This window comes from Alexandromys fortis, unplaced genomic scaffold (assembly GCF_014885135.2).
Source record: "Alexandromys fortis isolate MF-2015 unplaced genomic scaffold, M_Fortis_MF-2015_v1.1 scaffold_30, whole genome shotgun sequence".
Lineage (NCBI taxonomy): Eukaryota > Metazoa > Chordata > Mammalia > Rodentia > Cricetidae > Alexandromys > Alexandromys fortis.
In genome coordinates, this window is record NW_026067922.1 from 5,760,385 (window position 1) to 5,770,843 (window position 10,459).

General features: G+C 41.1%; 1 long non-coding RNA gene across 1 annotated transcript; it reads right to left on the reverse strand.

Annotated features, from left to right (window-relative positions):
- Window positions 1–2,967: 2,967 nt before the first annotated feature.
- Window positions 2,968–9,348, reverse strand: LOC126501251 (uncharacterized). Its single transcript, XR_007591603.1, has 4 exons — window positions 9,246–9,348; window positions 6,793–6,921; window positions 6,608–6,688; window positions 2,968–3,472 (listed from the first exon to the last, which is right to left on the reverse strand). It is a non-coding gene; the product is annotated as an uncharacterized lncRNA (long non-coding RNA).
- Window positions 9,349–10,459: the final 1,111 nt, after the last annotated feature.

Sequence of the window (10,459 nt, forward strand, 5' to 3'; positions counted from 1 at the left end):
AGCTTTTCAGTTTCAGGAGGTCCTATTCATTGTTGTTTCTCTCAGCAGATACCTATCTTTAGAGCTAAAAGACTGTATGAGTTAAGAGACAGACAGGAAGATACATTCACTGTTGAAGACCAAATAAAGAAACAGGTGCCTGATAAAGGAGAGTCTAGGAAAGGTTTCTTGAGAAACCAGACATGATATCGCTATTTTATTTCTTTTTCTATGAACTGAAGATAATAGTCACACCTATGTCAGAGCATTGTGACATCACAGCTGTTTATTACTCATTAGCTCCTTTCAGCTACGGAGAATGCCCTTGGAGGGTGAGAAACATCACATGGGTGATGGATGAAAGCAACTTGGAATCACAAAGAAAGGCAATATCTGATTTCATGGCCAAGGAGAAAAGACCCAGAGATCTGAAGGTATCAGAGCTAAGAGTATGCCCAGGGAACAGGAACCATTCTCTGGGTAGGGAAACAAAAACATCACATAGATGAGGCTTTCCAAAGAGTATGAAGAGGGCCTTGAATGTCAGTCTGGAGAATGGACAGCAGCTCTTGGCATTTACCCAAGCTTCCATTATAAGAAATAAGGCAATCATCCAGATCATCTTAACCTGGCAAGGCTGACAGATGGGCCGGTTCTGAAAGTGCTGTCCCCAGTCTGCTATTAGACTGAATACAGTCTTCGAAGCATCAAAATTGTAAGTTTTCAATAGAAACAGGCAAAGATATTGATCAGCACTTCCTTTTGTACCTTATGACTACCAGACTGGACAAATGTCAGCTGCATTTGTCTGAGAATCTCTGTCTCAGCCTCACTCAGCAGGATAAACATCAGACAGACTGAGCAATTCAAATGCCAGAGAAAGCCTTTAGCTGTTGGTGCAGAGTACTTTGGAACAAGCACAAAACTCACTCCCAGGCTGACTTTTCTTTGCTGGGGAAAAATAATACTTAGGAGACCCAATATCATGGTGCAAGAGTCACGAAACGAGTGGTGAATGACCATGAGGGTGAGTCTGTGCCCATGCTATCTGAGGAAGAAAGGGTCAGGGAAATCAGGAAGAGCTATAGCAGCTGAAGAAGGGTTTGCAGAGACGAACAACAGGAGATGGAAGGACATCAACGAAGTGAGAAGTCCCACTCATGTATTAATGAGTGTGTATCGAACACTTGCTATGCTCTGGATACTGCCCAGAGCTTAATAGCAGACATGGCAAAGTCCCCATCACACTATTGTGTTTAAAAATAAATAAGGGAGACATGAAATAAATGCAAAAGAAAAGAGTGAGTATATGATATACAATGTTACACAGTAAGTACTTCGGTGGAAAATGATGTAAGGTCAAAGGAATAAAAATATACTATAGATTGAACAGTCAGGATGTCACTATTAATCTTCCAGGGATTCCCCAACCAAATAAAACCTGCTGGTGGCTTGAACAACAGAGATTTATGTTCTCGCAGTTCAGAAAATTGGACATCCAGCATTAAATCCTTTACTTCCCAATATAATCTCATTTTTAGCTTCTGAGGCTGCAGTTTCAACATATGAATTTGGAGAAGAAGGACTAGGTCTACCCATAGCTGTCGGGTTTGTTTGTCTATCTGTTCTCTGTGGTGGTGGGGATATTTGAACAGAGACCTAAATGCCATGTTGGGGTAAGCCATGGAGCCGTGAAAACACCCAGAGCAAATCGCCACTAACTGGGTTCCGGATTGTGGGGCAGCTAGGAAAGTGAAGGCAGCTAGCAGGAGGTGACACTGGGGAGGTCATCAGAGGTCAAACTATGCACAACTTAGAAGCCACATCAAGTCAAAGTTTGGGGACTTGGGCAGAGAACGATTGAGATGGTTTTGATCAGGTGAGGTGTGCTCTGACCTGTATCTAAACGGGCGCTCTGGATTCTAAGTGAGAGCATGGACGAAGAGTGGTACCAGCTCGGCAACTGTAGTAGATCAAGTGTGGTTGTCCAGCTCGGCAACTGCAGTAGATCAAGTGTGGTTGTCCAGCTCGGCAACTGCAGTAGATCAAGTGTGGTGGTCCAGCTCGGCAACTGTAGTAGATCAAGTGTGGTGGTCCACCCGAGCGTAGAGAGCAGGAGGAGTATTTCTAGTCCACGTTCTCTCCCCGGCATCCAAGCAAGTATTAAACAATCAACCTCAGATAGAATTAGAACCATCTTCACCATCGTTCCATTCAAGAAGAGAAGGCCAGGGGCAGGAGACATGGATCAGTAGTTCAGTGTGTTGGGTGCTCTTGCAGAAGTCCCAGCACCAGCAAAAAGCTTCACAACTATCTGTAATTTACCTATCTGTGGAATCCTATGTTCTCTTCAGAGCATCAGACGTGTACGTAGTATTCATATATTCACATATATTCATAAAAAGCACTCAAAACATATAAAGTAGAAAATAAGTAAATCTTTAAAAAAAAAAAAAGACATTCAAGTCAACAACTGACTCACCAAAAAGCTAAACTACAGACATTCTGTGTGAACTCCAATCTTAAATCACCTCAATTCTTAAATCTTAAATCAAGTCTTTAGATGTGCACTACTATGAACTGAGTGTGTGTCAAATTCCCCTCAAAAGAATCTGTTGAAACTTCCATTCCCAGAGTGATGGGATCTGGAAATGGAACTTTTGTTATGTGTTCTAGTTTCCTTTCTAAGATGATAAAACCACCCTGACCAAAAGTAACTAAGGAAAGGAAAGGCTTTGTCTGGATTTTACTTCTAGGTCATGGCCCACCGCTGAGGGACACCAGAGCATGAATTCAAGCAGAGCTGGTTGCCTCTCTCAGGTTTATGCCTACCTAGCTTCCTTAAGTAGCCAAGAACTACCTATCCAGGGAATGGTGCTGCCCACATTGAGCTAGGCACTCCCCCATTAATTAGCTGTTGAGACAACTTCCCCAAAGGCACACCAATCCAAGTCACTCTGAACCAGGGCAGGCCCTCAATTTATGACTCCTTTCTTAGGTAAGCTGTGTAAATTTGACAATTAGCACTAACTAGGTCAATAGGAATATTAGCTATTATTCTCATTATTATGATCAAATACCTGAGGAGAAGCAAGTTAGAGGCAAATGGATTTATTCTACCTTATAATTCAATGGGATATAGTCCATCATGGTGGAAAGGACTAGCAGTGTAGAATTTTGAAAGTGAAAAGGAAATTGGACCATGAACCACTGCCTTCAGTGAGCATCCACTTCTTAAAGGTTGTACAGGTTACTAAAACAGTAATATCAGTCAAAGACAATGTGTTCCCATACATCCAACCATGAGGCGTATTTCACACTCAAACCACAATATTCATATTCACCCCTGGTCCCCACTGACTCAAGTCTATCTCATAATGCAAAATACATTCATTTCAACTTCAAATGTCCCTACAACTTTTGGTAATGTCAACACTTTTCAAAAGTTCAAAATCCTTCTTGAGACTCAAGGCAAGCTCTTGACTGTGAGACCCTACAAAGAAAAAAAAAAACAAATTACATAATTCTAATATAAAATGTCACAGATTAAATATTTCTATACCAAAGTGGAATAATGTGGCCACAGCGGGAAAGACCAGATCAAAGCAAGACCAAAATGCAGCAGTGCAAACACCAAATCCACAGTTGCATATCCTGCATATGGAGCTTGTGCTGGAATCATCTGGGCCCCAAAAGATTTGGGTAGCCCTGTTCTTTCAGCTCTGATGTATATAGCACACCATATACAGGGTTTTCTTGGGGACCACCGGCTCCCCAGTAAATGACACAGAGACTTATTACTAATTATAAATGCTTAGTTGATAGCTTAGGCTTATTACTAACTAGCTCTTACAATTCAAATTAGCCCATATTTCTCATCTATGTACTACCACATGGCTTGGTAACTTTTTTCAGCATCTCCTTCTTCCTCTGCCTCTCCTAGAGACTCCCACACCCTTCTTCCCAGCATTCTCTTAGTCTGGCTCTCACACCTAATGTCTTCCTTTCTAGCTATTGGCCAGTTGACTCTTTATTAAGCCAGTAGAACAAAACATGTTCACAGTGTACAAAAGGATTATTCCACAGCAGCACACAAAGCCTCCCTTTGAGGCCACTTCCGCTGTAATCCCTCAGCTTTCCTAGGCAGATGTCTCATGGTCTTGGCATCCTTAATATCTCCAGGAACCCACTATAACTCCATCTTTCCAATTTCATGCATCAGTCTCTTGATGTCTCTTTGATATCCAATCTTGCCATGCATTATCCAGCCTCAGTAGCTCTCTGAAACTTCATGATGGTTGATGAATCTGAAAATGCTTTCCTAATCAATGTATTCTGAATAGGGAGCCCCTTCACCCTCATTCTCATTTCAGGTACATTTGTCTTTTAACAAATTAGAGGCATCAATGAGTAAGGGGTCCTACCCTCATGGCATCTTTTCTCTCTGGCCTATACAGAACAAATTTCTCTTTAACTGTTTTAACCTTTTTCTCAACATGCTTTTTGGCTACAACTTTAAACTTTCATAACCTACAACAAACTATAGTTTTTACAACAAACTACAGTTTTTTACATTTTCTGTTCCAACATCATCTCTATGGTATACCTGAATCAAAATGGTGAGCAATAACCACTCCATAGCCTGATTGCTACCCTGCCTTAAAATCTCCCCCCACTACACAGCCTAGTCCATTATTTTAAATTCAACATCATTCAAGCTCTTGGGACATTGGTTTCTTGAATAAACCAGACACAGATTCTTTGTTAGGATATATACAGAATGACCTCTAGTGTATTTCCCAATGGCGTCCTTGTTCCTATGAAATCTCAAAAGCCTGGCCAACACTGCCTGAATTCCTTCAGTTTCCTAGTTTTCCAGACAACTCCCATCGAACTAGTCCACTGACCTCTGCTTATAGCATTTGAGTGCCTAGCCCAAAATTCCAAACTCTTCCATGTTCCCTCTTTAAATCAGTACAGAGACCTAAGAACCACATGGGGAGAGAGTGGTTATTAAGCAATAGGCCACTTTCCAGCACCAAGTTTCTGCAGTAGATATTTTTCTGAGTGCTGTGGCCAAATTCTGACAAGAAGCAAATTAAAGGCATTGTGGTTTATTCTGGCTTGCAGTTTGACAGGATTCATTGCAAGATGGTATGATGTGGGAGTGTCATATATCAATCTGTTGATTTCATTGGTTAAGCAATAAAGAAACTCCTTGGCCCTGATAGGTTAAAACATAGGTGGGAGGAGTAAACAGAATAGGATGCTGGGAGGAAGGGGAAGTGAGCTCAGACTTGACAGCTCTGCTCTCTGGAGCAGAGACGCCAGGCTCTGCTCTCCCAGGCAGCTCCGACCCAGGATGGACGTAGGCTAGAATCTTCCAGGTAAGCGCACCTTGGGGTACTTACACACATTATTAGAAATGGGCTAGTCCAGGTGCGAGAATTAGACTAGAAGAGGCTAGATAGAAATGGACCAAGCAGTGCTTAAGTTTGTGTGTTGTTATTTCGGGGCATAAGCTAGGAGGCGGCCAGGGTGCTGGGGACGCAGCCCCGCCGCTCCTATTTCAACAATGGTAGAAAATCATGCAGACAAAAGTCAGCTGGTTGCCTTTTATCAGAAGTCAGGAAGCAGTGGGTGGACAAGAGATGAACAGGTCTATATGTCTCAAGGTCCACCCTCAGTGACCAACTTCTTTCAGTGAGCCTCTACCTCTTAATGGTTCCACAACCATCCCAGTATTCCCATCTGGGGATCAAGTGCTTAGATGCATAAGTCTATGGAAGATATTTTACCTTCAAAACACAATAGTAGGTAGTTATGTCATGAGGGTAGGGTCCCCATGATTGGGATCAGAGCTGTAGAAGGAGGCTTGAGAAAAATTTGTAAAAGATTCATTGTAATTCTCTCTCTCTCTCTCTCTCTCTCTCTCTCTCTCTCTCTCTCTCTTTCTCTGTCTCTCTCTTTCTCTCTCTCCCTGTGTGTGTGTCTGTTTGTGTGTCTGTGTGTGAGAGAGAGAGAGAGAGAGAAAGAGAGTGAGAGAGAAAGAGAGAGAGAGAGAATACATTAAGATGACAATCATTCCAGATAAGTAATAGAATCCTCAGCACCCTAATTTTAAATTTCATAGCTTCTGGACTAGTGAAAACAGATGTTTATTGTTAAACCCAAGAGAAATATTCTATTTTTATTATGGAATCCAAACTGAGCAGGACACCTATCAACTTCACTCAGTTAATGATAAGATACATAAGGGGTGTATATGGGCTTCCCCTTGATTTGAAGCAACCTCTGTGATTTAAAAGCATAGCAAAGCAAACATTTCCACTGTCAACTCTTAATTAGACACTATTAGAGCAGAAAATTTGTGAGTAACTCAAATACCTAATTTTTTCTATTGCATTAAACAGACTTCCCCATCCTTTCAATGTATTTATCTCTCTTGACCTAATTTATGTCAATATGTTAAAATTGTCGTTCAAGCATAAGGAACAGTAAATGTCTCTTGCCAATAAATAATGCAACCTGAATAATCCCCCTGGAAAATTTCTAGCATTTGGCATTCTTTAAACACAATAATCAAGATAATTCACAGTTGGGTAGAACTTCCTAATTTTTAGCTTACCCATCATTTTTCCTATTTATTGCCCAGTGATGTTCAAGGGACTCATAATGGCGTGTCTTCCTCTTTGTGCTAATGGGATTCCTGTTGGTGACAGAAGGTTCAGCCTTTAAACAAGATGGTTCATCTCCACAGCGACGCCCATACCTCTTTCCTAGCTGAAGTTAGCATTTAAGAGCAAACAGTACCTGTATTTGTTCTCGATTTTCTGACCTCTCTTCAGGTTCTGAAATCTATTCATTGTGAATCAGTTGAACCACGTGGCTATTTCAACCTCTGCCTCTGATGAGACGTGATGTGGGATTTCCCTTTGTATGCTGTGAATATGATTGCTTAATTAATAAAGAAAACTGGCTTGGCCTGATAGGGCAAAAGAATAGAGGTAGGCAGGAAAAACTAAACTTCATGCTGGGAGAAAGAAGGGCAGAGTCAGGGAGACACCATGTAGCCATGCTGGAGACAGATGTCAAAACTTTAGCCGGTAAGCCACAGCCACGTGGGGATACACAAATCAATAGAAATGGATTAAATTAATATGTAAGAGTTAGCCAATAAGAAGCTAGAGCTAAAAGGCCAAGCAATTATTTAATTAATGCAGTTTCTGTGTGATTATTTCCATTCTGGGAGGCCAGGACAAACAAATGCCTCCTTACTACAAATTGGTGCACCAATGTGGTGGACTAAATCCACGTAAAACCTAAGAGGGCTTGGAAAGAAATTCTAGATTTTGGTACAAAGTGGCTGGGAACTACCTAGCAGCCTCCTTACTACAGAGGCATCCTAAAGTATTCTGTGGGAATGAGGGGCAGCCAACTGAAGGAAGCCATGATACTCTAGTCAGCTTCCCCAGTGGCTTGTCTACCTACCTAGCTACTATCTTTTTTATATTGCATTCAACACCAGTGAAATGACTTTGGAATTTGGAATTAATAGTTATGTTATATAAACAAAAACTCTAAAATCCAAGGGAAAATAATTTTAATATCCAGAAAGAAATTAGCCAATTGACTCTAACACAATTAAGAAAAGATGCAAATAATTATAATTGGGCCATATTAGAAGTGCTTTCTTTTTAGATTATTTTTTATGTGTACCTGTATGTAACTGTATGAGTTTATGTTTACCAAAGGCATACAGTTGCCTTCAGGAGTCAGAAAAGGACATTGCATTCTTTGGAACTAGAGGGAGAGACACTTGTGAGCCATCCAGTGTGCATGCTGGAAACAGAACCAGGGTCTTCTGCAAAGCTGTATGTAGTTTTAACCACTAAGTCGTTGCTCTGGACCCTGGGATTCCTTCAGAATTTGACTATAAGATGTTTAAATTCCTTTTTTTTAATTAAAAAAATGCACAGTCTCAACTGAATAGGGTTAAAGATTTTTCTTGAGTGTCCAGGGTTAACTTGACTATACCTTATCCTAAATGATGAGGGTCATATGACTATCACCCTTAGAGTATGGCAATTATGACAAAGACCAATCTCCATTGAGAAGATTTTGTTGTTAATAAAAATCTAGTCAATTTGGGGACCAAAACAGTTTGTTATAAAAATTTAAATGACTGGAAATGTCTCTACCCAATTAGTTTATGGTGCTATGACTAGCTATCTAGTAGATAAACGTCTTTACAACAGTTATTTACACTGACGTTTATAGTTTAAAAAAATCACACTTTCGATATTTGATCATCATGGAAAGGAAGTTTAGGGAAACAGTAGGGAAGTTTTCCATAAACAGAAATAATCAGTAGGCATTTACACAGAATGTAGGGATATAGCAAACAGACTTGGCAACCTATAAGTTTTAATGGTTCTGTTTAAACTCAAAATAAAATTCATGGGCTGGGAGCCGATCTGAAATGTCCGAAAAGGCATCTAGGAGTAATTGAAACTTAGATGAAATGGCAGACATTTGGTCAGTTCAACTTGTAAGGCAATTTGGACTCTGGTGAAATTTGTAACTTTAAGAATTTGAGCCTTTGAGAGTAGAGGGAAAATGTCATTTTGAAATGACTTGTACTTCAGTGCTTCCACTAGGGCCTTGTTCTCCTCAACCTTCATTTGCTTAATGAACGTTTCGTGGTTCTATGTGTTAGATATGTCTCCTGCCTTCACAGCCTAACTTTACGACTTGACAAATTCAGGCCATTCAGTAAGAAAATCACGCACATGTTAAAGTGAAATGGCAACCTCTGCACTCGACCAAAGGTTAACAGACCCACACTGCATTAGCCCACTAGTCTATTCCATGTTATGGGTTGAGACTCGGATTTTCAGGTAAGAAGGATGGATTTTGTAGGGGGGACAGATACAGGTCTTTGGGGGACAGAGGGTGAAATGTGATATCCTAAAGAGTAACAATCTCTTTATGATATGTCCATGCTCTAGCCTTGTCTACATTATTCTAAATGGCAAAACAGAATGTATAGCAGAGGCTAAGATTGCAAAACATGAGGCTGGGGAGGCTATCATGGGCTATCTGGTGGACCCAATCTAATTACAGAAGTCCTTGAAGGGAGTGAACCTCTTCCAAGGATGCTCAGATCAAGGGGGAGGCAGATCTGAGAGGTGCAGTGGAGAAGCAGCAGCCACAAGCCAAGGAATTTGACAGTCTTGGGAAGCTAGAAAACAACAAGAGCCTACCCTGGTGGGACAGGATTCAAGGTGTCAACAGCCTCCGGAAATGGAGCTCGGTGGATCCACACTGTGATGTGAGCCTGATCAGTTGCATTCTGGACTTCCGAGCTACAAAATCATTTATTAAAAAGTGTGTTATTTAAGCCATAGAACACTAATACATCAGGCCGGGAGACTAAAGAAAATATCAGTTTTCCTCACCTGTAGAATGAAGATAAAGGTATTGAGAGGATTGTCAAAAATTGGTCGTGATGATGATAGACGTGATGTGTTTAGTTCTACGGCTCTCAATAGGCTACTTTAGCATAGGCTGCCTTGTTTTGTTTTCCGTTTTTTAATGGATTCACTAAAGAACTTTTTAAAGGAGGAAGAAGAAATACTTCTTTCCCCAGTGCATAGAAGGCCTGTGCTTTTGTCCTAGGCCTAGTACCAACAAGTTATCTCTGAGCTCAGGCAACACCTATCCCCTCTCTGGGCTGCATTTTCAAAATGAGGGATGTGAGCTAGAAGATTCATTGCTAAGGGCACCTCCTTCCCTGACACAGCTGAATAATATGAAAACCATAAAACTTGTGCATTCAGGTATGAAGAAGAAAGGTATGATAACGAGGATTCAATTCAATATTCAGAACTGAACAGCTTTCTGAGAAAGCAGCAGGCTTGTGCTGGCTGGTTCCACAGCAGCTGTCCCGGTCTGTGAAAGTGTAGGAGCTGTACCCACCTTCAAAAACCTCCAGGACCCAAACTGCCTGGCATTCAGATCACACAGGAAGCCCTAGGAAGTCAGCCCACCATGATCCCTAGGATAAACCCAGATGTCAATCAGGACACTTAGAGAATAAAGCAGAAATAAAAGCCCCCATTTAGCTGCACCTGCAGACCCTCTGCAACACAGGGCAACAACAAGGTATCTAAAAGGAGACCCAGTGAGAGCCCACCAGCAATAGTGTAACAGAAACAGAGGCCTCGAACCAGACAAATGACTCTTTGCAATGAGCACTTGCAAGTAAAGAAACATGCACAAAGGGTTTAATGCATGACTCGCTGGGTCCATTACAGCTTCCAGGACAAGATTTTTCCTTTTTTTCTCTCTTAAATTTATTTTATGTGGTGGGGGGTGCACAGACAGAGGGAGGATATGAAGGGACAGGGAATGAAATGGAAAGAGATGCATGATATGAAAGACACAAAGAATAAACGAAAAGAAAGTTTTTTTAAGG